This window comes from Musca autumnalis, unplaced genomic scaffold (assembly GCF_047663935.1).
Source record: "Musca autumnalis isolate F117 unplaced genomic scaffold, ASM4766393v1 scaffold_5, whole genome shotgun sequence".
Taxonomy (NCBI): Eukaryota; Metazoa; Arthropoda; class Insecta; order Diptera; family Muscidae; genus Musca; species Musca autumnalis.
Window position 1 is genome coordinate 63,877,785 of NW_027412088.1, and position 26,882 is coordinate 63,904,666.

Below are 26,882 nucleotides of genomic sequence, written 5' to 3' on the forward strand. Positions count from 1 at the left end.
ACGGAAAGTTTTAAATGGTACTTAATTTCATACAATTTCGATTTGGGTGAACGGATAGAGCTGGAATCCTGAAATTTGGAATTAAGATTACTGTTGGACTGTAGGATTGAGGAAGTTTTGGAAACTCATACTTATGGGTACGAAAAGTACTAAATGGTACTGAATTTGGTACACTTTGAATTTGGATGAACGGATAGCGATGAAATCCTGAAATTTGGCATTAAGATAACTGTTGAGTTGTAGGATTGAGGGAGTATTAAATTTCGTACAATTTAGATATGGTTGAACGGAGAGAGCTGGAATTCTGAAATTTGGAATTAAAGTTACTGTAAAAGTGAAGAATTGAGGTACTTTTGGAAAATCGTACTTATGGGTACGAAGAATACTAAATGGAACTATGTTTCGTACAATTTGATAATGGACGAACAGATACTGCTTGAATTCTGAGATTTGGAATCAATATTAATGTTGTTATTTTGTATAATTGTCAGTGTAGGGTTGAGACATGTGGTTTCCAAAATACGTACGGTAAGTTTACGAAAATTACTAAATGGTACTCAATTTGTTGTTAGGTGTGAGGACGGAGCTGGAATCTGTATTTTTGGAGTTAGGGCGAGTATTGGTGTGTAACATTTGTATATTTACGAGGAGTACTAAAGATGTCTAAATGTTATATCGGGTGTAGGCACGGGTGGAATTTTAAACTTTGTTTTTAGAGTCACTGTTGGTATGTGGGGTTAAGATATGGAGATGGTTTTGGAAATGCATACTATAAAAGGTAGTAAGTGGTATAGAATTTGATATAATTTGTTATTGTGTAAAGGGGTTAGCAGGAAGTTTTGTAATTTTAGGAGGAGGTTTCGGAAATTCGTTCTTATGTATTTGCAAAGTACTATAATTTAGTTTGGGGAAACTGATAGAGCTGGAAATGAGAATCGCTGTTGGTACAAATGGTTGATATAAGAAAGTAATTTTTGAGGTTATACCCACGTGTATGAAAAGTACTAAATTTGGTACGATGAACGATCATATAAGTAGTTTTTAATGCGTACAAAGTCTGAAATTTGGTATGAGGGTCGTTGATGGCTGAAATGATATTGGAAATATCTAATATTAGGTAACAAAACTCCCTTAACATCCGACGTGACCTCAATGTTCATCAAATAAATAATATAATTAATAGCTATAATAGAATTCTTGATTTAGCTTTTGTAAATGTTATACAATATTTCGAAATAACCCGAATTTTTCCAATTTCTTCACCTGAAGACAATCATCACCCTACATTATGTATATTCGTGATAAATAATAACATAGTAGAAACTTATTCTAAATTAATGAAATCCGTTCCTGATTTAAAAAAAAAAAAACCGATTTTAGAAAGCTCAACTGCCTTATTTCTTCCGTAGACTGGACATCAGTATGTCTATGTAAGAGTCACGAAGACCTTGAATTTGTAATAATTAAATTTTATGATATCCTTAATAAATTTGTCTCACAGTGTGTCCCTAATGTCAGAATGAAAAACTCCGGTAAATATCCATGGATAACATCTGAACTTTCGTCTATAAAAAATTCCAAGAATAAGCTTTTTCGGAAATATAAAAAAACTGGCTCTTCTATAGACTATGTCAAATATTCCCTTGCTCGATCCAAGTATACTTTAGAGTCCAGTAGGTTGTATAATCTTTACCTCAACAAGATTAAGGATAATTTTAAATCAAATCCAAAATCCTTTTATGAATTTGTTAACTTGAAAAGAAAAGTTTCCTCTAAACCAACTATTCTGAAATTCAATGACCAAGAATTTGTAAATAACTCTGATATAGCTGAAGGTTTTAAAAAAATCTTTACTACAACCTATTCAAATGCAGTGTGTCAAATTAGAGACCCTTACCCTTACAAGTTATCTAAGATAGACCAAATAAGTATGCTTTATTTAAAAACTCAAGACGTTTCCAGAAGTTTACGAACTTTAAAGTCAATAAAAAGTCCAGGCCCTGACGGGATTCCCAGTATAATTCTTAAGTTTTGTTCCGCTACATTATCAACTCCTTTATCACAACTGTTTAATTATTCCCTTAAATTTGGCCATTTTCCAACTTTATGGAAAAAATCTTACATTATTCCTCTACACAAATCTGGCAGTATATCAAATGTTTCGAATTATAGAGGAATTGCAAAATTAAGTGCAATTCCTAAACTATTCGAAAAACTAATCACGGATGTAATTTCCATCAAAATTCAACCCATGCTAAGTCCATATCAGCATGGTTTCCGCAGTGGTCTCTCAACAATAACAAATCTGATTGAATTTACATCGATTGTAATAAAAGGATTTGTTCAGCGTTATCAGACTGATACAATCTATACAAATTTTAGCAAAGCTTTTGACAGAGTCAATCATAAGCTTCTGCTACATAAATTAGATTATATAGGCTTCAATACAAATTTACTCAAGTGGATAGCATCCTATTTGCAAAATAGATCTCAAATTGTTCTGTTTGAGGGATGTTTATCAAAGTCGATTTTTGTTCCGTCGGGTGTTCCACAGGAAAGTCACCTTGGACTTTCCTCTTTTTCTTTTGTTTATAAACGATTTGCCAAGTTCAATAATGTACTCCAAATTGCTAATGTACGCTGACGATGTTAAGTTATTCATTTCTCATAATTCTCTGATAGAAGCTGATTTACTTCAAACTGATTTAAATAACCTTTTTCAATGGTGCAAAATAAATTGTATGGATTTAAATTTGAATAAATGTAAACATATGTGTTTTTCCAGATCATCAATATTAATAACTTTGTTTTATCATCTGTAGAATCATTTGTTGATCTTGGTCTTTTGATGGATCAAAAATTAAATTTTAACAATCATGTAATTTCTATGTTAAATAAAGCCTATGGAGTCTTAGGATTTATAAAAAGTTGGGCCAAAGAGTTTTCTGATCCATATATAACTAAGCAATTATTCACATCCCTTGTAAGACCTATATTAGAATATGGATCTGTCGTATGGGATCCGCAATATGGAATCTATTCCGATAAAATCGAATCAGTGCAAAAGCAATTTTTACTTTTTGCATTGATAGGTTTACATTGGAGTAGTAATTTTGAATTGCCTTCATACTCTAGCAGGCTAAAGTTAATTCGATTGCCTACATTAAAAAGTAGACGTATTATGTTGAATACTATGTTTGTTTTAAAAGTATTGAATGGTAGTGTGCCGTCTGATTTCTTAATATCGTCTATTAGAATAAATGTTCCTTTTAGTCCTAGTAGATATTATCAATTCTTATATATAGATTTTCACCGAACCAATTATTCGATGGGTGAACCACTTAGCAAAATGTGTACTGATTTTAATTCCATGTACTATAATGTGGACTTTTGCATGAGTTTGGAAGTCATAAAATCTAATATAATTTTAGTCATTGAAATTTGTACTTTCGTATGAAAAGTATTAAATGGTACTAAATTTTGTATACGGAATTCGGAAATTTGTTACTATAGTTGCTGTTGGTGTGTAGGTTTGAGTTATGGATGTCATTGTGGATATACGTACCATAAAAGGTAGAGCTGAAATTGTGAAATTCGGCATTAGAATAGCGGTTGGGGTATAGAATGGAGATAAGGATCATTAAATAGGTATCGCTGTTGCGATATAGTTTTTCATATAGGGATGTAAGTTTTGAAACTATTACCTATTATTAGTACTAAATTTGGTACCGTTTTGTTGTTGCATAAAGAGATATAGCTGGAATTTCGCATTTTTGTTTAGGTTCAGTGTTAGTTTTTAGATAATGAGGTTTTTTCATATGTGAAATTAGGTATGGAGGTCACTGAGCTGTTGGAAATGCGGAAATACATTTTGATATCACAAATTCCGAAATTACAACTACTTCGGTTGGAAAAAGTGGATACAACTACCCGCACCGTTGTAATGCGACAAGGTTTTCTTTTTTTTAGAAATTGGAACTAAAGGTGTACGAACAACATTAAATTAAAAATCATTTAAAATAGGTGTTGATACATAAATTTTTTTCATATTAAGTATTGTTTATTTGTATATTCTTCAGTTTCCGCATACGAAGTAGCAGGCATTTTGCTAGTGTGTATAATAAACAAGTAAAAGTGGCGTTCAGTTCGGCCGGGCCGAACTCTTTATACCCTCCACCACCACTGCATTAAAGTAAATGCGAACATATAGTAAATACTAAAGTCTTCCTCTACGTTAAGTAAATATGAATATATATAAATACTATAGTCTTTCTCCACGTTAAGTATAATTCGTTGGATGGGAATATTATCTTAACTGATGATAATCACTTTATTCTGATAATTTTCTATGTGTAGGGATTCTATTCATTGAAATTACAAAATACCCCGGTACATCGTCTTCAGATGGAAAATATTGCAACACTCTTTAAAAGAGCTCAACGTTGTTCTTTCTATCGTCTGACTAAATATAATACCAATTTACAGCAATCGGTTCGAAAATTTGACAAAAACACGTCGAAATACATAACAACACCGATTCCTGGAGGTTAGACTAAAACCTAAAAATATGTATGTGGATAGTTCCAATTAACAACCAATTCCGTAGGAAAGTGTGACTAAAATTTTCAAAAACATTTAAATTGGGTGGTACTCTTACATTGGGCCCTTACCAAAACGTGGACGTAAGCTGTATGTTTTTGCAAAGAAAGTTTTATACATGTTATAATGTCTTGTACCCTTTGCTAAATCTTTCAAAATATCGAAAATCCGTAGGTGCCGTTCTATGATGACTATATAAAGAACTATATCGACAAATTTATGGTGGAAAGGTTTAAACCCCCAACGAAGACCAAATACCAAATTTCCGCCATTTCAGGGCCAAAACATTTAAAATAACGAAAATCAGGTGGAAAGTTTTATACACCCAAAAGAGGACTAAATTCCAAATTCTAACCAGTTTAGTGGTACATATATTGAGAGTAAAACCATGAAAATACCGAAAGTCAGGAGGACCTGTTCTATGGGGGCTATATGAAGACATGTACATATGCCGACAAATTTCAGAAGAGTAAATACCACATTTCAGCCATTTCGGTGGGATATTGAGGCTAAAACCTTGAAAATACAGAAAATCGGGGGATACCGTTCTATGGAGGCTACATGAAAACGTGGACCTATACCGACAAATTTCGGGTGGAAAGTTGTATATCCCCGACCAACTCTAAGTACCAAATGTGTGCCGATTCGGTGGAATAATGCGGCTTAAACCTGCAAAATACCGAAAAACGGGAGGTGCCTTCCTATGGGGGCTATATGAAGACATGGACCTATATCGACAAATTGTTGGTGGAAAATTTTATAACCCCAACGATCACTAACTGCCAACTGTCAGCCATTTCGGTGCGATATTGAGGCTAAATCCTCCAAAAAACCGAAAATTGGGAATCGGTGGCTATATCAAAACGTGTACCGACACAGCCCATTTTTAATTCCAAACATACTGATTTCAATAGACAGACGGATGGAAATGGCTATTTCGACTTAGAATTTTAGGCTGATCAATAATATAAAAATAAAGGGTTTCCAACGAATAGTTCGATGTGTTACGGAATGGCAAATTTAACTATAATGGAAGGCGTTACCGTTTTATGGAGCCATACTAAAACGTGGAGCCATACTTTTTTGACCACTGGGAATATCGAAAGTCAAATTAAAGCTAGTTCGCACAAAAATTGCGCGAGCGCTATGGAAGAAATACACTTGGGTGCAAAAATTCTAGCTCAATTATTGCGGATCCTAGAGTAATAACAACAGACTGTCACTGCTGCAAGATTGTCTCAGACTTCTACTCTGATGAAGAATGTATCGCTCATATACCCAAAGAGTGTCACATCTCAAAAGATCAAGTTTCGAGAAAAACACGTTTTAAGTTGCTAATTGAAAATTGACTTCTCAACTTAAAATGATTATTGCACAAAAAAATAAAATAACCACTTGGATCATCTTTTGTAAAATAAGCTAGCAAGATATCAGTGCAAAATTTTTGTACAAGATCAAGCTTGATTTGAAGTGTTTTTGTGCTTCGTATAGTCAAAACAACTTTTTGTTGAATTAAGCCAAACCCGTAGTAAATGAGCTGCAAAGGCCTGGGTACATAAGCTGCTACGCTAGATTGCCTTGCTTTCCTGCGTCATTTCTGACATAATAAAAATAACAGAATAAAGAAGAAAAGTGCAACCTTGTTCGAAATTGGCTCGGCCTACTTGATTCTTTTATTTTTGTTATGTCAGAAATGAAGCAGGAAGGCAAGGCAAGCAGGCGAAGCAGCTTATGGGATCGGAAATAAATATTTCCATCAGTTACAAACATCCATACTATGGTGGAGAGTATAAGCACATGATAACAAAAAAGCCATGATGTATAGGAGAGAGAATGAAGTTCGAAAATGTTATTAAAGAGCTTATAATTATAAATTTTATTTATTTTATATAAATACATTCTCTACACCTTTTATAGTTTAGTTGTCGGCAAAGTCGACTAATTGTTTGCTTGTTTTCCCCTAAAAACAAGTCACGCTCTCAACTAAGTTAATTCCATGAAGATATCAGATTTGTCTTTCTTGTAATAATTTCACAGCGAAATATTTTATTTTTTCTTCTTTTTACTTTTTACCAAGATTAACTTCTTCAAACATAATAAAAGCTTTTTTTCTTAAAGAAGAACGAAATGTTGCAGAATCCTATTCAAAAAGTAATACATTATGTTGCACTATGACTGTAACCAAACTGAGGATGAATGTGAAAATTAAATTCAATTGATATGCATGAGATCCCAGTGCATGAATTCATAGTTGTAGCGAAATCCTCCAAGGACAACATTGTGGTTTATTTCATGATGATGGGGAAAAATTGTTTACGCAACATACACAATACCTACATTCATAGATTGCCGATGTAGTTAATATAAAACGAGGTAGTTTCGTTGATGACACATTTCTTAGTCCAAACTTACATCAGGCAATTTTCCTTGCGGCATTTGTCAGTTTTGTAGATAAGAGAGATTGTTGAGAGGTAAAAGATTCCCACATGATGAGGCTCTTTCCATTAAATTGAAAATTACCGCAAGGAATGTTGCTTTATGTAAATCTGGGCATACATACATAACAGATACTTTTTAAAAATTTCGTTGGAAAAGATTAGTTTGATAAACTGTAAACACCAAGTACTTAGTTCCTTTCTCCAAAGGAATAGAGTATTCAATTGTTGGTGGAAGCTACTACAGCTTCGTTTCTATGTGATTTATCAAAATATTTCCATCGTAAAACTCCATGGTCACTTGTCGTGTTTCAGCCCTTAAATCTCCAATATAGTTGCTACTACCCGCTGATATGAAACACGCGCACAGTTTTACAGCACTGCTGCTGAAAATGAATGAAACGCCACATGAGAAAAAGGATTGGAAACACCATCACAACCACAACAGCCATGTTATGGTAGCTGGAAACCACAGTAAAGAGAATAATAAAAATAGCAACAACTGTGTATTATTGAAAGAAATATGGATAACAGCAACCCTAAGGATAAATAAGATGTATGCGAATGCACGTGCACATTCACACGTTATAGTCCCAAGACAGACAGACAGACAAGTACATTTTGCGTGAATGTTTTTGTTTGTACATTCAATGACAGCTCTACTGTAATGAAATTCGAAAAAAATATTACGCAAAAGGTAGGATGAAAATTGTGTAACTGAAATGTAAAAACTTAGAAGGAGAATTCTTATAAGAAATGGATAGGTAAAAATAACATGTTTCTAAGTGGAAGGAAATAATTTTTATACCCACCACCATAATATGAAGGATATAATTAAATTTGTCATTCCATTTGTAACACATTGAAATAATTATCGGAGACACATAAAGTATGTATATTCTTGATCAGGTTAAAATTCTAAGTCGATATAACTATGTCCGTCTGTCCGTCCATCTGTTGAAATCAATATACAGCTTGCAATTTTTAAGATAGAGCTTTGCAATTTGGTATAGATGTTGCTATTACTCCTAGGATGTTTGGTATTGCAAATGGGATATATTGGTCCACGTTTTGGTATAGCCCCATAGAACGGTACCACCCGATTTTCGGTATTTTGAAGGTTTTAGCTTCATTATCGCACAGAAATGCCTGAAATTTGGTACATAGTCTTCGTTGGGGTTATAAAATTTTCCCCCAGAATTTTGTCGGTATACGTCCATGCCTTCATATAGCCCCCACAGAACGGTAACTCCCGATTTTCGGCATTTTGAAGTTTGTGGCATTAATATTCCAGCAAAATTGTTGAAATTTCGTATTTAGTCTTCATTTAGGGAATAAAACTTCCCATTTAAAATTTTTCGATATAGGTCCCCGCCTTCATATAGCCCTTATAGAAGAATACCTCCTTGCTTTCGGTATTTTGAAGATTGTGGCCTCAATATTCCTCCGAAATGGCAGAAATTTGGTACTTTGTCTTCGTTGGGGGCATAAAACTTTCCCCCAGAATTTTGTTGGTATAGGTCCATGCTTTGGTATAGCCCCCATAGAACGGTATCTCCCGATTTTCGGTATTTTGAAGTTTGTGGCCTAAATATTCCTCCGAAATGGCTGAAAGTTGGTACTTAGTCATCGTTGGGGGTATAAAACCTTTCATATGAAATTTGTCGATATAGGTCCACGCCGCCATATATCGCTCGTAGAACGTTACCTCCGAATTTCCGGTATTTTGAAATTTATGGCATCAATATTCCGACGAAATTGTTGAAATTTAGTATTTAGTTTTTTTGGGGTACAAAAACTTTCCATATGAAATTTTTCGGTATTGGTCCACGCCTTCATATAGCCCCCATAGAACCATACCTCCCGATTTTCTGTATTTGCAGGTTGTGGCCTCAATATTCCTCCCAAATGGCTAAAATTTGGTATTTAGTCTTTGCTGGGTATAAAACTTTCCCCCAGAAATTTTACGGTACCGGTTCACGCCTTTATATAGCTCCCCTAGAACGGCACCTCCCGATTTTCGGAAGTTTGGAGTTTGTGACCACAATAATCCATCGAAATGGCTGCAATCTTGCCTTTTGTCCTCGTGGGGGTATTCTAATTTCCCCTCTAAATTTGTCGGTATAGTCCCATAGAACGGTACATCCCAATTTTCGATATTCTAAAGGTTGAGGCCTCAATATTCCCACAAAACGACTGAAATTTGGTATTTAGTCTTCGTTGGGGGTACAAAACTTTCCACCTGAAATTGTTAGGTATAAGTCTACGCCTTCATAGTGTGCTTATAAAACGGTACATCCCAATTTTGGAGGTAAAATCCTTTCTAACTGAAATTTGTCGGTATAGGTCCACGTTTCGATGTAGTCCCATAGCACGATACCTTCCGATTTTCGTAATTCTGAGGGTTGTGACGTCAATATCCCACCGAAATGACTGAAATTTGTTTTAAGTCTTCCATGGGGTTATAAAATATTTCAGAGAATTATCAGTCCACATCTTCCTATATCCCCCATAGAAGTGTATCTCTTGATGTTCGGTATTTTGAAGGTTTCACCCACATTTTCTTACTGAAATATCGGAAGTTTGGTTTTTAGTCTTCTTTGAGTCTTAAAACTTTGTCGGTATAGATCGAAGTTTTCATGTAGCCTCCATGGAACGGTATTTCCCGAATTTCGGTATTTTGAAATTGCTGAAATTTGGTATTTAGTTTTCATCATAAACGAAATGATACTAATTGTTCCATTTTACTTCAATACAACTCGTGTATAACATGTTCGACCCGGCCGAACTTCAAGCCGTTCTTACTTTTTTAATATGACATTTGAAAAAAAAATGGTATATTCCTTTATTTTATACCCTCCACCATACTAGTACTCGTAGTATGGGGAGTATATTAAGTTAGTTTTTCTGTTTGTAATGCATTGATGGGGATACAATTCTGAGTCGATACAGAGATGTCCCTCTGTCCGTTTTAATCATTCTAAGATAGGAAAATAAAATTGTGAGCATATGTTTGCAGTACAAATTGACTTACATTTGCTTACATTTTCTGAGTGAATTAGCTAAACGAAAATTTTGATTAAAAGATTCATCATCGTATTTTTCTCAAAAGTCGACAAAATATTACAAACATATTGGGAAAATGTTTATCAAACTTGAAAATGCCACTATAAAGCGAATGATTGGAACCAAATTGCATAATTGAACCCAAAAATCGGGAAGAGCAGAATGGGATCAATATAATAGACAAAGAAGTATTCGCCTGGTAATAACATAAATATGAGAGGAGAAAGTGTTTGATTCTACAGCCAAAGAGAATCATTCAACGGTGTTCCAACAATATATTTTATATTTAAAAGTGTTTTATTTATTCTTCAATTTAAGTTGTAGTGTGACACTTAATTATTATTTACTTTTATTATTAACTTAACTTTCATTCTTGTACGATTATAATAATTGTTTATGTACCTATGCGTCTGCTGTTTTTTTGTATTTAGTATTTCTATGCATTTCAAAATAAAACAGAAAATTAAAAATTAAAAACCGACATTTTTGTAGATGTGATAATTTTTTTATCAATTAAAAAAAATTAAACCACTATGATTTGTATTGAAATAAAATGGAGCAATTAGTTTCCTTTCGTTTATGAAGAAGACAAAATACCAAATTTCAGCACTTTCAAAATACCGAAATTCGGGAGGTACCGTTCATTGGGGGCTATATCAAAACTTTGGATTATATCGAAAAATTCTTGGAGGAAAGTTTTTAGATTCAAGAAGGGGCTATATGAAGCCGTGGATCTATACCGACAAAATTCTGGGAGAAAGTTTTACACCCCAACGAAGACTAAACACCAAATTACAGCAATCTCGGGGGAATATTGAGGCCACAACCATCAAAATACCGAAAATCGACAGGTATTGTTCTATGGAGGCTATATGAAGGCGTGGATCTATACCGACAAATTTCATATGGAAAGTTTTATACACCAAATAAGACCAAATACCTCATTTCAACAATTTCGGTGGAATATTGATGCCACAAACTTCAAAATACCGAAAATCGGGAAGTACCCGACCTATACCTACAAATTCTGGGGGTATATTTTATACCCTCAACGAAGTCTAAGTATCAATCTAAGTATCCATTTCGGTGTGATAATAAAGCTAAACCCTTCAAAATACCGAAAATCGGCTGCTGCCGTTCAATGGGAGATATATCAAAATGTGGGCCGATATAGCACATTTTCAATACCAAACATCCTAGGAGTAATAGAAACTTCTATCCCAAGTTACTAAGCTCTACCTTAAAAATTGCGAGCTGTATCTTGATTTTAACTGACGGACGGAAAGACGGACATGGTAATATCGACTTAAAATTTTACCGTGATCAAGAATATACATACTTTATAGGGTCTCCGATGAATATTTCGATGTGTTACAAACGGAATGGCAAATTTAATTATACCCTCCATATTATGGTGGAGGCTATAATAAAATTCAACAAAATTCTTAGTCAATATGCTTATTACTTTATCAAAATAATTTTTAACGAATACTACAATTTTTTATCTACGATTGTCAATATTAACATTATTTTTATTGGCAAAAAATCAATTTATAATTAGAACGATTTTGGATTTTTTTGTAAAATGGTTACAATTTTTTCGGTGTATTGCAAAATGTCATTGCGTTGTATTATTCCAACACGAGGTCATGGTAATTTTTATAAACTGCCAAGCATAGTCAAGGCTATTGAGATATACACGTAAAACTGTTTGAAGGCTAGGCAATATTTTATACATTTTGTGCAGTGTCCTTGTACTTTAATGTAGTTAGCAGACAGAAAAACCTTTAAAGATTTTCTTTACTCCACCGTAATTTCTTTTTGATTTGAAAGAAGAATTTTTTTTTTAATATTAACTAACAATCAAACAATGTTAATATTTATAATAGTTCTGTCGATTAACAGTTAGCTGTACAACAAGTCCCAGGCCAGTAAATATTACAAAACTCCTCAGTAAAATGCTGGTCATGAATTTCGGCTGGGTATAATTTGCCTATGAAGTCGTACTATATACATTGCCCTAATATTAGAATTGATATCAGAAAAATATTCCCATTGTCTTTCGGGAATGTTTGTGGGAAATAGTATTTCTCTCGTTAATGACAATTAAATATTTTCATCGTAAAAATAAAACACATGTGGATATTAAGAAGCATCTTAGTTTTGCGCCTTTCGGTCACAAGGAATCCCTTATAACAAACATCTACTGTTGATGACTATGGTGTTTTTATTGCATTCAACTTGCTAAAAGGCAATGAAGAAAATTTTTAGGCCTTGATTTAGTTTTAGTTATCCTTGACATACACATCCTGGGATGAATGTGTGCATGAGTTTTCTTTTTTTTTTTATTTTGAGTTTCCTTGGTAGTTGCACTATCGAAGGAAACCAACTGGTGAACAAAGAAACAAGTGTCCTCTCGTTTGCATGATTTAATTTTACAATTGTAGACCATGAAGCTATGCTGAAGGCATGCAACTAGAGATGCAAGCATGTGTATTTGACAATACAAGGCATAAGGCAAGAAAAAAATAAAATTGAAAAAAAAAAACACCATAGAAAAGAACTTGACTTCAAGCAAAGAAAAACGTTGAATTTTTTATCAACGGTTGAAAACAAAACGTCTACTTTTTGTACACCTCTAGACAAAAAAGTTTCAGTACATAATTCTGTAAGTGGAAAGAAAATAATTTTAAAATAATGAGAAAAATATATATTTACTTTATTTGGATGCTTGTGTCACTAAAAAAAACTCACTGTAATAGTTCCGACGAGATGAAGTTTTTATCCTGTTCATCACGGAGAAATACTTAGTATTTGGAGGAAAGATGATTTTAAATCAGCTGTTGAGAGCGGAAAAAATCTATAGTAATTCTTTCCGGTTGAGGATTTATATTCACAGACTACGTTTTGCTAATCAAAATTGTTAAACAACTTTATTAATTAAATTTTGGAGTTTATTCCGTTTTTTGGCGTATAATAGTTATATAAAGCAAATCTGAATCAAAGTCCGTAACATATTCTAATTTCAAAATTGGACAGACTAGAGTATGTGGTGCATCATCGGGCGAAAATATATGCAGGACGTATATCCAAATCAGAACCGATTTCAATATAATTTAGGATGTCATCAGTTCCCTTGTTTCTTGCTTGTGGATATTCTCCACCGAAATTATTTTTCAATAACTTCTCCAACAAAAAATTTTTTATACGAAAACATCAATCGTCTGCACGAAATATAAGAGTACCCAAATGAAAAATTTAAGAGAGAAGTTTTTCTTAGGATTATATAATCATATAACCGCAACGAAAGTGTTTACAAAACAAGACAAACCCTCTCTAAAAAATTTGTTTTTCTTTAAATATTAAAGCAACAGCAATGGAATAAAGCCAGCCTTTTTTGAAAAAAAAAATAAAATTGTAACCGGATTTTTACTAGAAAAATTAGTAGTTAGAATTAAAACCGCCATATCTTTTGCAAGCATCCAACAAATTTGGCAACAAAAAAATTTGAAACGATGAGTTTTTTCTTAATCAATGATGTAACAAAAAAAAATTTGGAGTTTTGAATTAGGAAACTTGATTTTAAACAGTTTTTTCGATATGTCTATATCAAATCGAAGCCCTGTAGTGCGATTCTCTAACTCATTTTTTGAGTCATCGACAAAAATCAGTAAAATTTAAATGCAAAATTATGAACGAAAATTCAAATTAAAGTTGACAACACTGTTTTTATCGGTAGAACCTTACGACTACTTTTTATTGGTCGCTAACTTACCGAATACTATACCTAATTACTGAAATTATAAGCATTTTATTTTACAGATTTTTATCGGTAACTCAAAAAAGAGTTCAATAAAAACAATAATTAAATAAAAACCGCTTACACGTTTTTGAGGATTCTGAAACAGCAATGCTCATAGATCAGAAAAATCCAAAAACAAGAAAAACTAACTTGAGGAGTTTTGAAATAATTCGCGGTCAAAGCTCACATTTTTAGTTTTATTTTAGGTTTTCGCGATTTTGCTTGGGAACCGCACGTCCTAAAGAAAATTTTGTAGCTGTAAAAATTCTCCAGAGGATTGGCCGATATGATTTGTACACATTTTTAGTTTTTTATTGTTAGTATTTCACGATTTGCTTGAAAACGCTAAGTCCTATCGAAATGGGACTAGAGAAAATCTTATAGCTGTGAAAATTCTCTATAAGATTGGTTTTCGTATTTATACCCTATACCACAATGTGGAAAAGGGTATTATAAGTTTGTTTTGGTAAAAATTCATGTAACACCGCGAAATATTCGTCGGAGACCCCCAATGTGGTATACCAATCTTCATATCTCGACGAGATAAAGCGATTTTGAGATGTGTGTCCGTCCGTCAGTCCGTCCGTCTGTCCATTATAAATTGTAAACACGCTCCAGGCCGCATTTGTGGACCGATCGTCACGAAATTTTGTATGGAGGTCGGGTTCAGATCAGAATAGATCCCTATTCTTATTGGTGATGATCGTGAAATATTTAGCGGGTGAAATGGACCAAAAACATAATATTTATCCAATTTTATAGCGGCTCTGTAGGTTTCAATAATAGCCCGATCAACGCGTAATTTTAAATAAGGTAAGATTATATCACAAAGGAGAAGCTTGCGATTTGAGATGGCGATCGGATAATATTTAGAGGGTTAAATGGACCAAAACTTTTGTGTGAAAATTGTGAAAATTCTTAATATACAGCTTATATCTTAATTACTGAAAGTGACATTCCGGACAAGTGAGATATACTTGAAAGTGGAACCCTTGACCTTTCAATTGATGCCAATTATGTTGGTGTGCATGATCAGATAACAGAGTTACAGCGTGATATATTCCGTTATTTGTTTGTAGTCTAATAATAAACTCGCTAGAAGTCGCAATTATACATCAATAGCCACGAAATTTTGCACCGGGTAAGAGTATAGGTCGAAAAAGATGCCTACAATTTTGAATGATGATCTGATATTCTTTAGCGGGTGAAATGGACCATTACCTTTGTATGAAAAATATAAAAATTTTATTTTTGGTCGATATTTTAATTCCTTTAGGACATATACACATATTTCGCAAAGTAGCCTACATATGGGAAAAAACTACTGACCTTTCCTGTGATGTAAATTGCAATAAAGTGTTTGCTAGATAACGGGCCTACTGCCTAATATATAATGGGTTCTGTGTAGAGAACCTCATTTTTATCCCATGCTACATATTGGCTCTCCAAATGTTTATGTAACACCACGAAATATTCGTCCTAGACCCCTTATTTGGTATGCCAAAATTCATATCTCGACGAGATAAAGCGATTTAGCGATGTGTGTCCGTCCATTAAAAATTGTAAACAAGCTTAAGGCCGCAATTATGGAACGATTGTAACGAATTTTTTAAGGAGGTTGGATTCGGGCCAGAATAGATATGATTAGTTTTTGCTGATGATCGTGAAATGTTCAGGGAATGAAATGGACCAAAAACTAAATTTTTAACCAATTTTTTAGCGGCTCTGTAGGTCAAAATAATAACCCGCAAAATTTTAAACAAAGTTTGAGTTTATGATGAAGAAGATCAGATAATACTTAGCGGGTTAAATGGACTGAAACTTTTGTGTGAAATTGGTAAAAATTTCAATAACGTAGCGGTTAAACAACGTAAGTAGTAGCACTACATAAGTGGGTTTCATTACATTTTAGTTTGTGTGAACTAAATTTTCCTTTCCTGCTACAAAAATGTCTTTGTCTTGCTAGATAACTTTTTGGTTTTGGTCATAAGTATTATACATTACATCTTTGATATTTGATAATTAAATTTTCACAATCATTGATAAGAAGTTCCGTGGAGAGCGATTGTCCAGGGATAGTGGTATAGGGTATCCCATGGTCGGCTCCGTCCGACTATAGACTTTTCTTACTTGTTGTACCTATTATTGAAGTATTTGTTGCATAAGAAAATATGTAAAATGCATAAATTTTGCATATGTGGATTCTGAATCCAGAGTGTTGATAGATGAGAAAAATCAATAAACCAAAAAAATCGCCGGAGCGTTTTTTAAGTAAATCGCGATTCAAGTTGTCCTTATTTATTTGTATTTATTTATTTAAATATTTATCACATTTAAAAACCAGTAAGGAAAGGATTAAAGTCGGTCGGGTGTAGGGTATCCCACTATGAATATGTAAAATATATGTATATGGGAGCTATATCGAAATCTGACATAGTCGGCGTCTACCGTTCTTCTGTGAATCGTTCTTTTGCTAATTTGTAAACCTAAGCGATTTTGTATTTGACCAGAGGATGCTATAGCATTATTTTTGGATGAATATGAACAATATCGGCTAATGTTTTGGTATAGCCCCTTTATAGCAGTACCTTCCGATCTTCGGTATTTTTGGTATTTAAGCCACATTTTCCTACTAAGTTAGCTGTAATTTGGCACTTATCGTTCCCAGTGGTCACATAACATATCTGCTAAAAATCGAGGGCCTGGGTTCACGTTTGAGTATAGCCCCCAATAACTTCCGATTTTCAGTATTTTGAGGATTTGAGCTTAATTTTCCGAAAATCAATTATTTCGTCTGCAATAATTAATGATTTAGTATACTCTATGTCTAAAAGATGTGTTTGTGTCGTCCAGAATGGAGGATACGCAACGAAATATTGATATTAATACTTCTGTTGTACCTCAAATTGGGGGGTGCTTTAGTTTTGTCCGGTTATATTTGCGACCTAAAATGTTTTTTAAATTTTAACTTTTGTTTATTAATTTCTGAATTCCTTATTTTTGTGTTTTCCAATAATAAAGGTATAAATAAATAAAAAGAAAAATAAAAAATAAATTTATTACTTTGTTTTCTTAAAAACATTATCATTTAAAAAAAATGTACTGAGGGGGTGCTTTAGTTTTGGCCGACACTGTATATAGCTTGTTTGGTGCAGCAAATACTTTAAATCGGTCGAAAATATATATGGGACCTATATCCAAATCTTAACCGATTTTCACTAAAAGCAATAGCGTTCTTCCCATGGCTAAAAAAAATTATATTCCCCAATTTTCAGCTGAATCGGACAATAAATGCGACCTGTACGTTGCGAACAAAAATACGTGGACAGACGGACGGACGGACATGCATAAATCCACCCAGAAAGTGATTATATGTATGCCCCCAAAGGGAACTATGGGTATATTTCGTTTCCTTATGCTTGTTACATACAAATGCACAAAGACATAATAAACCTTACCACAGTGTGGTGTAGGGTATAATTATAATTAACTTATAGCTAAAATAGCTATATCGGCATAAGTGGTCATTTTAGTCGGTTTTTAGGTTTTCATGATTTTGCTTGGAAATCGCAAGTCCTATCGAAATGGGATTAGAGAAAATATTGTAGCTATGAAAATTCTCTACAAGATTGACCTACATTATATTTAAGTAGGTTTTACCATTTTTGAGATATCGAAGTTCAAATTAGGACAATGCACTGACTGTATCGAATTCTGTACGGTGCGTCTTAACTAACTTTAATTAAAAACCGCTTACACCTGGGACGTTTTTGCGGATTCTGAAACAGCAATGTTCATAGATGAGAAAAATCCAAGAACCAAAAGAAAAAAATCGCTGGAGGGATTTTTAAATAAATCGCTGTCAAAATTCACATTTTTGTACCCTCAGCATTTATGCCAACGAGGGTATATGTACTTTCATACGGGCAAAATGTGCCTCATCGAAATAATGGTTTTAGACCCCAAGTATGTTTGGACGAAATCGGTTTCAGATAATTTGGAGTCGATTTAGCAATGTCCGTCCGTCTGTCTGTCTGGCTGGCTGGTGCGCACGATAACTCTCGAACGGATCAACCGATTCGAACCAAATTTTGCACTTTGCAATATTTTGCCCCAACTTAGTATAAGTTCGAAGATGGGCCATATCGGTCCACTCCTTCCGGTACCTCCCCACAAAAGTTCTAAAATGTTCGGAAAATTTGTGCGCACGATAACTCTTGAAGAAAGTAACCGATTTGGTCCATACTTTGCACATCCTGAAATTTCTACCAGCCTTAGACGAGGTTCCAATACAGTTTGTATTCACTGCCCCCCATACGACGGTACAAATTTCATCAGGGGCAAATCCATACTTCCTGAGAAAACAGCCTGAAAGTTGCAAAAAAAACCCTATGACACAGTGCGTAGTGGTTGAAGCGCAAGATAACTCTCGAACGGATCTGCCGATTCGGTCCAAAATTTGGCCTTCGTAATATTTTGTCCAAACTTACTTTAAGTTCGAAGATAAGCGATATCGGTCCAATCCTTCAGGTACCTCCCCCGAAAAGCTCAAAAATGTTTGGAAAAATTGTGAGCCCGAAAAGTCTTGAAGATAGTGACCGATTCGGTCCATACTTTACATATACTAATATATTCCCCAGATATAGATCAGGTTTGAATATGTACTACATTTGTCCACCCCTTCGGGTATCTCCCATACACAATTTCGGATAAGTGCACTTTAAGACCTGCTGTTGAATGAAATTGATTTTTATTGAAACACCTTGCATTCGCTGCATTCATTACGACTGTAAAAGTTTTTTCAGGCGCAAGTACATACTTTTTGAGAAAAAAGCCCGAAAGTTATAAAAAAACCCTATGGCACCATATCTAGTGGCTGGAGAGCACGATAACTCTCAAACTTATCAACCGATTTTGTTCAAAATTTGACTCCCAAAATAAGATCGACGTCCATAATATACTATGTCGGTCCATTCCTTCAAGTACCTCCTCCGCAACACATTTGAACTTGAATCCTAATCCACGTTTGTGTCGGCAAGTGCAAATGTCCAAAAAGGGCCACAAAATTCTGAAAAGACTCTAAGTACATTCGACCTGTCCCAAGATGAAAGCTTCAATTCACCTTGGCTGAGGCTATATCTCGGTCGGCAAAGCCGACTGATAATTTTTTTACTTGTCAGGCTTATTTCGCTTGAAACCCACAAGCCGTAAAGGAAATTTTGTAGCTGTGAAAATTCTCCAGAGGATTGACCGTAATGATTTGGTCCTAGGTTTTAACATTTTTGAGATGTAGAATTTCAGGTCACATTTTTCGGTTTTTTGTAAGGTTTTCACGATTTGCTTGAAAACGGTAAGTCTTATCGAAATAGGACTGGAGAAAATTTAATTGCTGTAAAAATCCTCTATAAGATTGGTAATTTTTTCTCAGACATATAAGTTTAACATGGGAAATTGCAGCCATGGTCTTGTTTTATAAGGAGAGGACTGTTAATTGTCAAAATTTGAACTTCTATATCTCAAAAATGGTAAAACCTACGAAAAAATCATAAAGGACAATCTTGTAGAGAATTTTTTCTTCTTTAGTGCCATTTTGATAGGGCTTGCGGTTTCCCAGCAAAATCGTAAAAACTTAAAAAACCTACAAATGTGAACTTTGATCGCGATTTATTAAAAAAGCGCTCCAGCTTTTTCTTTTGTTTTTTGATTTTTCTTATCTATGAACATTGTAGTTTCAGAATCCGCAAAAACTTCCCAGGTGTAAGCACCTTGAAATGTGTTCACATCTACTCCTAATAGGTTAAATTTCTCTGAAATAAATTTATTACTGATTACTTCGTTCCGTACCCTTTAAGAATGGCTTCAAATAATAGCGTCGATTAATAGTTGATATGCGATTTTTATAAGCTGTTTTTTGTATTTTCGTCGTCAAAGCCGACGGAAGTTTTTTAATTGTTAATTGTCAATATAAATACGGTTAATAGTGTATTCTCTTCATATCTCGCACAATCTTCTTCAGTAAGATGCTTTATTAAATAAATAGTACCCTAAAATCAAAATAATTGAAAATTATCACTAATGTTTAATGTTTAATTTTATTTTATGCACACATTAACCTAATAATTCAAAACATTATCTCAAACTTACCTTGAAATTGTGTTATATCCTAATCCACTTATTGTTATCAAATGGGAAGATATGTTGTGAAATGTTTGAGCAGACACTTCCATTCAAATTGCTCAGAACATTTTTAACTTTCTTTTTACTTTAATAATTCTGAAGATTTTCTTCCTTTATACACGCAAACACAGAATGTTAATTATTCGTATTAATACCACTCACTTTAGAATATACAATCAGATATCAAAAAGTGCTGTTGTTGCTACTTCAGCATCAAATTTTTGTTTTGTTTTCATTCAGCACTGGAATACATTTTGGAAAATTTGTATGGATTTTCACACACCAATACAGACACCAGGAAAAACTGAGCTTTGTTGTTATTTTTGTTCTTTTTACTTCATTGCAGACAGCATTGTTGACTAAGCACAAAAATTACAAAACGGTAGATTTCGCATTTCTGTAAAGAATAAATGAATTTCAATTAAACTTTCTGCTCGCCGCATGAATTTCAAATCAAATAACATTTTTCGTTTTACTGTAGCTGTTGATGTTTGTTTCCACAGCAGATACGTTTGGGAGTAAAAAATAAAACAACAATAACGCTGAAACAAAAACACATTTGCTGTTGCTTTTGTTTTGTGAAGAGCACTAAACAAAATTGTTTTCCACAGAGGAAAAGAAAACAGAAAAACAAAAAAAAAAAAAACAAAAATTACAAAAACACAGTAAAACTTTTCAACGCTGAAGTGCACCACAAAACAAACAAATGCTAACATCATTCACAAACACACATATAAATACAATGGCTGCTTATTTTTGCAATTTTCACTTCATGGGAAATAATATGTAACTTTTCCAATATTAAGTAGACATTTATTTTTATTTGATTTTGCACTCACACTTGTTCAATAATTTTCATACCACAAAACTCTCAGAAAATTCAATCTCTTATTACACAAAAAAATTATTTTTTTTTTTTTTTTGTTTTCAGTTGTTCATTTTCCGTTAATTTACGCGTATTTTAGGTATAACTCGCCAAACGTAACTCGCAAAACTGTTTTCATTAAACTCACCATTATTATCACAAACCCTAAGCCACTGGATACGCTGTATGAAAGGCAAAATTACACTTTGTAGAGAATACTAACCGAAGAGGCACAAAATATGAGAGAGATTTTTCGCTCAACCACCCAAAACCCAAGTGTAGAGTTTTCCAAAAATCCCCCGCAGAAGTAACTGGGCAAGCGTACAAAAGTAAAGCTCAGAGAGTGATTAATAATATAACAAAACAAAAAGCCACCCGCCATGCCCTTATATGTACGATGATAATATTCCCGCACACACAAGCGAATGTGTATGAGAGTCAATAGCCCGACATCCACCCAAAACGAAGAAAACAAAAAACATGATGAAAACACCACTATCACCCCAAGACCACTCGTAAGCTGAATTTCATTCAACGCACCTTAGAACGCATATAAAGCACACATACTTGATTCTCTTTTTGGGTAACGTTTATGGCTGTGTGGCAGCAATCCACCACACCCCATACAGCACCACCACCCCAACACTAGTCCACAATTAAAAACATAAACAAGCAACATGACAAACATGACACTTGAATTACTTGAATCAATGAGAGCACACATTTTAGTAAGCACTGAGTCACTCCATTGCACAGTTACTTCTCTTTCAACCTAAGCAACCCAGTGGGAAAATGGAAGCAATGGTAAACGAGGAGGTAATGCATAAACACTATGATTTATTGATTCCAGAATACATTATTGTTAACACGGTGCATGTCCTAGGAAAATAATGCATTCCTTTTGTTTGCCTCAGTAATACATAATATAATGCATTCAATATAATACATTTTTGGACACTATTTCCAGAATACATTATATAATTGATTATTTATTTAATTTATTCCCCCATAATAGATTAAAAATATGTATTTTTGAAAATATATATTTTAATTCAATTTTTTATTATTTTATATTTTATTATTTTTTTATTAGTAATAAACATAGTTTTATAAATATATGCACGCATTCGCAGAATACAAAAACAAAATCGAGTGTATTTCAACTGTCAATTCCTTTGCGTATACATCAAATGAAAACTCATCCGAAATCCATTGGCTTTCATTTGACGTTTGAGCAATGGAATTGACAATTGAAATCGAGAGGATTTCTTAAATGTAAACCAACTTTGAAACTGTCTTAATTTAGTCAGATGGAATGCCTTTTTAATATCTTTTTGAATTCTTTATCGTCATATCCTTCGCACGTTGACACTTCTGTAATAAATAATTTATATTAATATTTATGTTATAAAAGTATTTAATTTGCAAATGTTGAACAATTTTACTTACTTGTTTTCATTTGATGTATGCACTTGCACAACGTTTTTTTTATTTGATATTAAACGCCTCCAACGTCGCTTTGAATACATTTAAAAAACGTACATCTTCACCGTCACACGAATGAAACAAAACTAGGGATAGGTAAGTCGACTTTCGATTAATCGATTAGTCGACTTTTTGCGGTTAAAAGTCTAAAAATCGTGGTCGACTTTTGGGTGGAGGGGAAATCGCATAATCGATTATCTTGTGATCGATTTTCGAGTTTGCCCATTGATTGCTGACTTGGCGGTTTTACAGTTTTGGCGGTTTTACATTTTCAAAAGAAACCTCAACAACCGACGAATAATCGATCATAATCGATTATCCGCGGTTATGAAAAAGTCGAGTTTTATGACAAGTGAAATAATCGCCGGACCGAAAAATCGCATTTTTAGTTTTAGACCAAAATCGAAAAGTCGAAAAATCGATTATTCCTTCCCATTACCTATCCCTAAACAAAACTAAACAAATTTACAAACTTAAACAATGACGCGACATGAAGTCGTCCGAAAATAACGGGACACAGAATCAGGAAAAAAAAACTATGAAACTACACATTCCATCATATACAGATTCTGGAATATAGACGGTAATCAATTTGTAAATTTCGTCAAAAGAAATGACCATTTCGCTTCAATTGGGATGAATAATATAATGCATCCTATAACAACAGTGTTATAATTAATTTTTGCTCAAATTGCATTCTTTTCTCGATTATTTTTGACAAATTCTATAATGTAAATCATATAATGCTATAAGTTATTTATTCTCAATGTAATATATTCTCCATTTTCCCACTGGGAATGAATCTGTATTTCCACAAATGAGTATGACGCAATGAAGGTTAGTTAACAAGGTTTGGGTGGATGTGTCATCAACATACATTACTGTCCATAGTGTTGAAAATGTTATTGTTTAAACATAAACAATCCACAAACAACTACATAATACATTTCTAATTGGAATGTTCCCGTCATGATTTCGTCTTTTCTCTGTTTTAACCACTTCCGGATCAACCCTCGTCAACCAAACGCATTCAATTATAACCAGAGTTTTTTATTCTCCGAACTCCGAAATCATGATTTATTTATTACAATTGTTGCTTTTCTTAACAGAATGTTACTAACAGAGTATGGTAAGGCATAGGTAAATCACTGTTATTACTTACTTACATATGTATGTATCAAGGACTTGGGCGTCAATTTAGTTCACCCTAAATGCACACGACAATTAACAAAGGAGTTCTAAAACAGGAATTTCCAGTATTGAGAAACATTTTCGGATATCCCGAGTGAGAATTTCATCACGATTTTATAAATTTTTGTTCACTTCGAGTTATCAAAACTTAAAGATTTGAATAGAAATGCGGATATCCTGGAGGGGCCACCATATTCTACAGTGGTAAATGTTGTCTAAACTGTATGGAATTGACTTAAGCGTAAAATATACGACTCTAGGAGACAGTACGCTTCCAAAAATAAACTTGTTGACAGAAAAAAGCAAGCTTTGTATGGCATTACACCTGATTATTTAAAGAATCCTTACCAAAGCAGGATATACGGGTGTATCCTTAATCAGGAGGGATATCCTTTTACTGAATAGTACTGAAAGTACATCGTTTTCAATATAGAGTAAATATGCATCGATATTCTAATACAATCTTTCTGTATTCGCAAATTTTAAAGGGGGGGTTCTATTCAAATGAGCCAAATTTTTTACTCCAATTTTTTACTTTATTTTGTTTTTCTTGTATAATTTTTATATAAATTGGATTTGAATGGAAATGAATGACTAAGTTTACTCCAAACACATGAAGCTAAATATAATAAAAGTTAAAAACTTCATATCTTGTATAATTCGGAAAAAAATGAAGGTTGAATAAAATTTTGCAGGGGGTTCTATTCAAGTGAGCGGCAGTGTATATTTTTTACCAAGCAAAAAAATATTCAAAATCTGGTTCACGGACATAATAATGAATGGGAAGACATCCCCACTGACATCATTAGGAAATACTTAATATTCATTATTCTGAAAGTCGGTAAAACGGGTCCACAAAGCTCAAACACGTTCAAATACCACCATTCATTCCAAAGGCCAGATCATGACATATTAATCTTATTTGTATAAGTTGCTGATGTAATATAACAAAACTAAACTGATAAATACCTCGGGCCACAATCCTGATGTCAACCCTTATAAATTATTTGGGTCCAGTTTAAGATGAAGAAACTCGAAAAAGGTCCTCCAACGAAAGATCAAGATTTAATAAAAATTGGGGAACCAGTACCCTTAGAGTGTAACATGCCGAGCCTTAAATTTTGGTTTACCTAAGCTCATAACTGTTCCAATGAATGTCCAAAGTGGATAGACAACTCATTAAGGAACATAACTATAGTAATTCTCCAAAAAACCGTAGATTTGGTAGTTTTTGCAATACATTTATTGTCACCTCCAACTAGTAGTTAATTTTTATTTTTGACCGTATTTTTATAAATCGCAAATAAACTTTGCATATTTTCACGGAATATTGTTTTGGGGAGCAATAGCAAGATATTTGCACAAAAACCGTATAGTTTTAACATAATTTGTTGCCATAAATAAACAATTAATATGAAAATTTTAACAATGTCGGCCTTTGCAATACATTTGTTGTCTAACCCGCCCGATTTGAGGTATTTGGTACACCAAACACACAAATGCTGTCCGATTTTAATGAAATTTGAAACATACGACGGAAATTGGTTAAGAAATAAGTTTGCCGAATTATCTTGAAATCGCTTCAGATTGTCTTTGGTTCACCAAACACGCAAATTCTGTAGGATTTTGATGCAAATTGAAATATACTACGGAATTTGGTGTAGAAATAAGTTCGCCAAATTATATTGAAATCGGTTCAGAATTGAATATAGCTCCCATATATAGATATTTTTACCCGATTTGAGGTATGAGGTGCACCAAACACCCAAATTCCGTCCCATTTCGATGACATTTGAAACGTGTGACGGACTTTGGTCTAGAATATGTTTGATAAGTATATTGAAATCGGATCAGATTTGGATATAGTCCCCATTAATAATTTCATCCTATTTGAGGTATTTGGGGCATCAAACGCACAAATTCTGTCCGAATTTGATGACATTTTAAGTATACGACGGAATGTGGTCTAGAAACAAGTTTGCCAAATTATATTGAAATTGGTTCTGATTTGGATATAGTTCCCATGTTTACCAAGGAACGGTCCTGACCGGCTTTACCATGGCAAAGTCTAGGATTTATCTTGGTCCCTCTCTCATCTCAAGTGGACACTGACCTCCCCGTGGTGTCACCTGGGGAGCTGCCTTTAACACCCGTTAAAGGTAGTGAGCTAACATGTGCCGCGCCTTCATCCATAAGAACGTTAAAAACTTGTGTTTGGGCGCTGGGTTAGTAACCCTCCCCTAGAAAAAGCAGCCTACTATGAAAAAGCAAAAGAAAAGAAAAACAAATCCTTCTAAAGTTGACGACCCCCGCAAACGTTTTAAAGACCATGATCTGCGAATCTGCACCTGGAATGTTAGCACACTTTACAGAGAAGGTGCAGTTTAAGCATTGACAGATGTACTTGAAAAGTACAAGGCCGACATACAGGAAATACGATGGAACGGGAAAGGCGTCACAGCAACACCTAAAGGTGACGCACGGACAATCACAACAGATAGCCTAGCATATTCCACTCAACTAGCCCATTGCTTGATCAAAGCACTCATCCCGATAACATATCAGCGCAATGGCAAAGTATTGCCCACTCCATGCAAACACCCGCAAAATCCATACTTTGATACCAGAGACTTCCACCAAGGAATCCATGGTATGATCAGGAGTGTCGTGCTGCTACCGATGAGAAAAATGCGGCATATAGGGCTACTTTACAATCCGTAGCAACGCGTAGCGTACGAGATAGATATCGGAAGAAAAGGATAGAGGAGAAACGTATTTTCCGTAGGAAAAAGAGAGAGATGGAAAAGCGGGAGTGTGGAAAAATCGAGATGTACAGGAACCAGAATGAAGTCCGAAAATTCTACCAAAGAGTGAAGCATCACACTAATGGCTTTGGTACGGGCACCTCCTCCTGTAGAGACCAGCAAGGTAATTTGGTAACTGATACAGATAGTGTGCTCAGGATATGGAAAGAGCATTTGTCAAACCTGTTGGTATCCATCGAAGACGACGAAGATACCACAGATCCAATCCCAGAAGATTGTATTGAATGTATACCGCCCAGCCAAGATGAGGTAAAAACAGCAATAAACCGGCTGAAGAATAATAAGGTAGCAGGAGCCGATGGCTTACCAGCCGAGCTGTTCAAAACCGGAGGCGACACGGTGATAAGGTGTATTCATCAGCTAGTTAGCACCATCTGGCAGGAAGAACGAGTACCCGACGATTGGAACCTGAGTGTCCATAAGAAAGGAGATAAGAC

The 26,882-nt window shown here is 34.2% G+C and overlaps 1 long non-coding RNA gene across 1 annotated transcript in view; it reads right to left on the bottom strand.

Moving 5' to 3' along the window:
• LOC141405343 (uncharacterized) overlaps nucleotides 1-21,075 on the bottom strand; it is a 161,525-nt gene extending 140,450 nt beyond the window's left edge. The window contains exons 1-2 of the long non-coding RNA XR_012413181.1: nucleotides 20,919-21,075; nucleotides 20,047-20,476 (exon numbers count right to left, since the gene is read on the bottom strand). This is a non-coding gene — a long non-coding RNA (uncharacterized lncRNA). The remainder of the gene's footprint in view (nucleotides 1-20,046; nucleotides 20,477-20,918) is intronic.
• Between the last annotated feature and the right edge of the window lie 5,807 nt (nucleotides 21,076-26,882).